Source organism: Microtus ochrogaster, unplaced genomic scaffold (genome assembly GCF_000317375.1).
Source record: "Microtus ochrogaster isolate Prairie Vole_2 unplaced genomic scaffold, MicOch1.0 UNK2, whole genome shotgun sequence".
Classification (NCBI taxonomy): Eukaryota; Metazoa; Chordata; class Mammalia; order Rodentia; family Cricetidae; genus Microtus; species Microtus ochrogaster.
Window position 1 is genome coordinate 10,530,867 of NW_004949100.1, and position 7,150 is coordinate 10,538,016.

Below are 7,150 nucleotides of genomic sequence, written 5' to 3' on the forward strand. Positions count from 1 at the left end.
GGAAGAGTGGAAGGAGGAGTGGGGGGCTCACATGATCAAAACATTTGCATGAAATTCTCAAATCATTAATCAAAATATTATATTATTTTTTTAGATGAGTCCATGTGAAGGTTATTTTATGTCTTCCCAAGCCTCAGTGTCTAAACATAAATTTCTCTAAGCAAATCCAGTCAGTTGTTTTAGCTTTCCAACAATATTTTCATATGCATTGACCTTACACTTTATTTCCCGTTTGTTCTTTTTGAGTTGGAGATTGTTTATCTTGAGTTTTGGGACTCAAAGGTCTTCCCATCCCAGTCATGAGTAGCTGAGAGAGACCACAGTGTGTAGTCTCCATCTGGCTGCATCTGCTTTTAGAAACAGATTATTTATTTAAAAAAAATTGAATTCTAAATTTTCATCTCAACACCTCAGTGAATTTAATTTTCTCATCGCATAGCTGAAATCCTGCAAATGTTAAAGAATATGTGCACCCTTTCTTGTTACACTAAGGATTTGCTGTAAAAAATGTGGAAGCTGGTTTATTTGCTGAAAGTGTAAATTATATATTTCTCAAAACACAAAACTATTGGGGCAATTAATTGCTCAGATCCCTTAGATGTTTTAAGATTTTATTTTGAGGCAATGTTTTATGCTGGGTACTAGATAGAGATTATAGTTCAAAGTGAGAAAGTCTGTGAAGGAAATGTTTGCTGTGACTGAAATCAACTTTTCAGCTTTTCTTTAAAAAAAATTCTTTTCAGAAAATGTGTTTTGAGCAATGACTTATCAATTTTATTTCAAATAGTTCCCAAATGCCACTAGATGCACATATTTGCCCTCAACAACTATAATTTATTTTCAAATTTGGTTCTAAGGTGAGCTTAATGAACATTTTTGTTCAGTAGTTAACTATAATATGTATGTATTTATTTACATATATATGTAAGCAATGAATATATATGGTACAGGTAAGTAATATATTTCAAACAGTGGTAGTAGAAGCAGAATAAAAGCCAGTGAGTGATGAAGTATACAAGATTTTGAAGTTATTTAATTTTGGGGGTCAATGGGGTGACATCTACCATTGATATTTAATTTTCCTGGGGTTTGTTTGTGGATATAGTTTACTGGGTAAAAGCAAACAAACATGTTAGAAACATAGCAGGATTTAACATCAAGTGGGTAAAGACACCTTTGAAAATCAAAATACGTTATTTGTTGCAACTAATTCAAGGGCATGGAAAACTCTTCTGTGACGCTGGTGTACAACTGCAGAAAGTCCTCAAGTCTTCAACTACAAATGGACTGATCCATTATTCAGAATTCTTCGTTGTCGCTTACAGCCTGACTTCAAGCTGTACGCTACAACGTGAGATGCCAAGTTCTCTCACTTTTCTCGGGGTGTGCCGTGAACAGGGGGCACAGCTCTTAATGTCAGCTTAGCCCATCAGATTGAGCCCAGCTCTTTCTTCTCCACGTCACTGTTCTGAGTGCCACAGTGAGCAGCCTCGCTTTGATAGCACCCGTCTCTGCTTCCTTTGTCTTTCTGAACTGCTTTTTGTCCCTCCTCTACAGTGATTACGTAATTTCCTTGTAGCCCAAATTCTGCATCTCATTTGTTACTTCAATAATTTTCTCCAGGAAACACACACACTCTCTCTTTCTCTCTGACTTAAATTCTTAAGAGAGTATTATTCTGCAGTTCAAGCTGGACTCAAACACATGGCAATCACCCGATCTCAGCATCCTATGTGACAGGATCACAGTTATACCAGTATGTCCAGTTCATGATCTTTTTTTTTATTAAAATGTTTTCTTAATTAACACTTTTTTCATTCATTTTACATACCTACCACAGTTTCCCTTCCCTCATCTCCCCCTGTTCCTTCCCACTCCCATCTACCCCCCTTCCCATCCACTCCTCCTGCAACTCCATTCAGAAAGGTGTAGGCCTTCCATGGTTTGGAAGGAACTCTGGAATAACAAGTTGAAGGTAGGACCAAACTCCTCATGCTGCATCAAGGCTGGGCTAGGCAATCCAGCATGGGGAACAGGTTCCCAAAAGCCAGCTAAGCACCAGGGACAGGTCCTGATCTCAATGCTAGGAGCCTTACAAATAGACCAAGCTATACAACTGTCTCACAAATGCAGAGGACCTAGGTATGTCCCATGCAGACTCCCTAGCTGTCAGTCCAGAGTTCTCAAGCTCTCACGAGCTCAGTCAGCTGTCTATGTAGGTTTCCCCATCATGATTGTGATGGCCCTGGCTCATACAGTCCCTCCCTCCTTTCTTCAAGAGGACTCACAAAGCTTGGCCCAGTGCTTAGCTGTGGATCTCTGCATCTGCTTCCATCAGTTCCTGGATAAATTCTCTCTGATGGCAATTAGAGTAGTCACCAATCTGATTACAGAAGATTGCCAGTTCAGGTACCCTCTCTACTCTCGCTAGGAATCTTAGCTGAGGTCACCGCTGTGGATTCCTGGGAACTTCCTGGCAGCCAGTTTTTTACTAACCTGGAAATGTGCTCCCATCAAGATATTTTTTTCATTACTCTCGCCATCTGTCCAGTCTGCCCAACCCACTCCCTCAAGTTTCTATTCTCCCAACACCCTCACCCCAAGTTTACCAAGGAGATCTCTTCTATCTACCCTTCCCAGGAAAATCCATGCATCTCTCTTTGGGTTCTCTTTGTTATCTAGCTTCTCTGGGGCTACGGATTTCAGGTTGGTTATCTTGTACTTTGCTCCTAACAACCACCTATGAGTGAGTACATGCTATGTTTGTCTTTCTGGGTCTGGGTTACCTCACTCAGAATGACTTTTTCTAGTTTCATCCATTTGCCTCCAAATGTTATGATGCCATCATTTTTTTAGAGCTGAGTAATGCTCCACTGTGTAAATGTACCACATTTCCTTATCCATTCTTCAGTTGTGGGGCATCTAGGTTGTTTTTAAGTTCTGGCTATTACAAACAATGCTTCTATGAATATAGTTGAGCAAATTCCTTTGTGGTGTGATTTAACATCCTTTGTTTCTATGTCCAATATAAGGTATAACTGGGTCTTGATTCCCATTTTTCTAAGGAACTGCCATATTGATTTCCAAAGTGGCTGTACACATGTGAACTCCCACCAGCAATGGAGGAGTGTTCCCCTTACTCCACATCCTCTCCAGCATAAGCTGTCATCTTTCTTTGATCTTACTCATTCTGACATGTGTAAGATGGTATCTCGGAGTCATTTTGTTTTGCATTTTCTTGATGACTAAAGATATTGACCAAGTCTTTGAGTGTATTTTGGCCATTTGAGATATTTATGTTGAGAATTTTTTGTTTAGATCTGTACTCTATTTTTTTTCAATTGGATTATTTGGTGTTTTGAAATTGAGTTTCTTGATGTCGAGTTTCTTGAGTTCTTTATATACTTTGTGTCAGATGTGGGGTTGGTGAAGAACTTTTCCAGTTTGTAGGCTACCTTTTTGTCCTATAGACAGTGTTCTTTGCCTTACAGAAGCTTTTCAGTTTCAAGAGGTCCCCTTTATTAATTGTTGATGTCATGTCTGTGTTACTGGTGTTGTATTTAGGAAGAGGTGTCCTGTGCCAGTTCATTCAAGGCTACCTCCCACTATTTTCTTCTCCCAGGCTCAGTGTAACTGGATTTATGTTGAGGGCTATACTCCACTCAAACTTGAGTTTTGTGCACAGAATGCCAATAAAATTTGCATTCTTCTATATACCAGCATGCAGTTATGCCAGCACCATTTGCTGAAGATGCTTTCTTTTTTCATTATCTAATTTGTTTTTTTTTTTTTGTTGTTGTTGTTAAAAAAAAGAAGAACCATCAGGTATTCATATTTGTGTGGATTTATACAGAGTCCAGTCCTGTCTGTTCAGCTATCTAAACATGGATCTGAATCCTCTTTGTAGAGATTTCGTCAGCAAATAGATTTATTTTATAGCTTCTAACTATTCTACCTTCCTCTGTGACTTAGAATGTATTTGAGCAAAATGAAAACCAAAATAAACCCTAAATCATCATCATAAAAAAATGGCAGGGATCAAGGGTTCAGTGAATTCCAGCTCTAGTTTCTGTAGAGCACATAGGGACTTTCCTGCATAGCCTCATAGTCAGGTTGCACCGCACGACTTGTTCTCCATAATAAGTTAAGAGCAAACAAGACAAAGATGATTTGTAACTCTGTTGGGGAACCTCTATACCTCTTCTTTCGTGCCAAAATCTTCCTCACAGGGGCTTCGGAAAAGGTCTTCTGTAACATCGTTTCTGAGAAGAAAAGAATCATATCTTGCATTTGATCTGTCTTGGCACCTGAGTCAGGTTGATTCCGTTCAGTCAAATCTAATTCAGATACTGTCAACAACACAACAACAACAAATGAAAAACCCTAAAATAATCTAACATCAGTAAACAAACACATATCTTCCCGTCCACCTTTCAAACAGAAATACAATTTATATTTGAAAGTTTCTATAAACATGAGAGTGTAATGTTTTTCTGTTGGACTTTTATTAATTTCTGGATGATTTTTCTGTTTATGACTAGCAAAAAAATCCTCTGGGTCATTTAACATTTCCTTAATTCATTGTTTAAAGACTCTGTATCTTTGAGTAATATGGAGCAGAAACTTTTATATAATTCCTGTATTGATAGACTCTGACTTTTTGTCAGCTTGCTTTAATATAAATATGAATCATTTTTGCGGTTTCTTCATTTTAGTCATCTCATTAACTTGAAATTTGGGTTTGAAAATGACATAAAAATATTGTTACGTTCATTCAAGTTAAAGAGTCAGTGGTTTTGTCATAATTTCCTCAAGAAACTAAATTTCTACCTTTGACATATTTTCAAGTTTTAAGTATGCAGATTTACCTGTGGAGTTGCTAGATTCTTCTGTAGACGTTTCTCTATTTTTCTACTGATAAGATAGTTAGCTAGAGTGAATTTATAGAAAATTTGACAGAATGCTTGCAATAATTTTTGCCACTTAGAAGGGATAGTCATCACTGATGGAGCAGGCCGACTGACTCTTGTCAAAGAACCAAAAGGAAATGTCTTCTTGCCTCTAGCTCTCTATCGTCCAGCCTTGGCAGTTCTTCATGGCATTCCTTCTAGAACCTCCCAAGGCAGGAGCAGGAAATACTCCCATGAATATCTGGGTTTGTAGTCCCTGTGTTTTGGTGCATGCAGCATCATCTACAGAGGTTGTTCACCTACATGCTTTATGTAGGAAGAGCAGATGGAGCATGGTACTGTGAGAGATCAAAACTGGTGCTTTTTGCCTCTACTCGGCTCTCCATCCTACCCTGTCAATTGATTACAGAAGCCTTCTTGTGCTCACGATGGGCTTTGAATAGGTTTCAGGTTTTCTGCATTAGCGGAGACTTACTAGAGAGATCTTTAAAGGCAAAAGCTACTCCATTTAGATTGAAGTCAAGGAACACACACAGTGCTTTGCATCAGAAATCGATGCCAATTGACGGGAGAGTTACCATGACTCCGCCAGAGATGGTCTTTTATTTCCTCCTAAGTCAGTCAAGCTTTAGACTCAGCTTTTGAACATATTTTTCAACAACTTTAACTTTCTCAATGAAACTCATTGTATATTCGTTTTCAAAAACATTTACAACCATCGACAAATGTAAGGAAGTTTAAATTAGATCTTTTCTCCCAACTTTAACAAAGGAGGGTTAACATTGTGCGGATGAAATAGAAACCATTACATTTATTTTCTTAAAGAGGTAAGACTTTTATAACACAGATTAATTTGAAAGGGCTGAAAGCCAATCATTTTTAGTTTTATTTTAAGAATAAATTCTAGGCACACAAATCTAAGAGGTCTTTAAACCTCTAGTTAATATGTTTATAGTTTTCTTTCCTCACTAATCCCTGTATGAAAATCACAATCCTCCCCTGGAAACCCAAGTCTCACATTTCTAAATCAGCAAGGGATTTGCAATGCTCCCGGCTTCCTATGGCCAGGATAGGGTTAAGAATCCTTGTCTAATGAGAGAAAGAAACAGGAGCTCTGCACCACCGACAGCAGCATCAGCCAGAATCTGTGTTTCAGCTAGCTGTTTGCTCTGCAATTCTACCTTATGAATCCTTTGGCCTTTCTGCCTAAGAACCCAGACTGAGATACAGATTCTTTAAGTCGCTTTCCTCTCTGTTTTCAGATAGGAGATGATTCACGCTGCTATTTACATATGAACAATCCTACAAAAGGTAGAGTCATTCCAAGAAGAATGGCGTTTTAAAAGGCAATCCATGGCATATTCCGCGGCATTAAAATGGAGCATCCAGAGACCAACTCAAACATGCCAGCTCAGAGTTTGCTCTGAGCAGGCGGGAAGATGCCAAGGGCCTGATAAACACCTTTAAAACGGAGGTGTGAGAGATGAACTCCCACAGGCCTGCTCAGAGCAAGAAGCCGCGGGCCCTTCTGGTACCTTGAGGTGCCGAGGGATTGGGCACCATTATGCTTGGCAAATATATGGTAGAGTAAAGGAGGGAGAGAAAGGTATTAAGAGGTTCGGGTCCTGCAGAAAGAGATGGATCTGAAGAGGCAAAGGTTGCAAAAACAGACTGATATGGGAGGCCTGTTTGTCATCTGTAACATGGTGTCTTCCGGTCCAGGGCTGCTGGGTCACCCAAGGTTCATCATGTCTGTGACCTTACTGCTGCCTTGGTCCTTTTCTATGTCCCTAGCCCCAGTACTACCAAAGGCTGTGAGGTTACCTATGTGGTCCCATAGGTGCCAGTGGTCCATACCACTGCATGGACTATCCTCATCTGAACTGTTTATAAACAGGTCATAAATTTGAGAGGGATTAGAGGGCCTGGGATGTATTAGGGGGAGTAAAAACAATCTCATGTTTAAAATTTTCAAAAACTTAAAATTTTAAATTAAATCAATGTTCATAAAAATTCCATATGATTAATAATTCTCTTTAAATCTTAATTGTCATAAAATACATATACAATTTATCATTTTAACTAAATTTTTTTTCCTTCTTTTGGCTCCAGAGATTAAGAGTCTCATGCTTGCTCAAAATGAGCTCTGCCACTGTGCTGCAATTTGCACTTTAACTCTTTAAGAGTATAGAGCTAAAAATATCTCAAGGTCCAAATCAGGAGCAGAAGGAGGGGGAGCA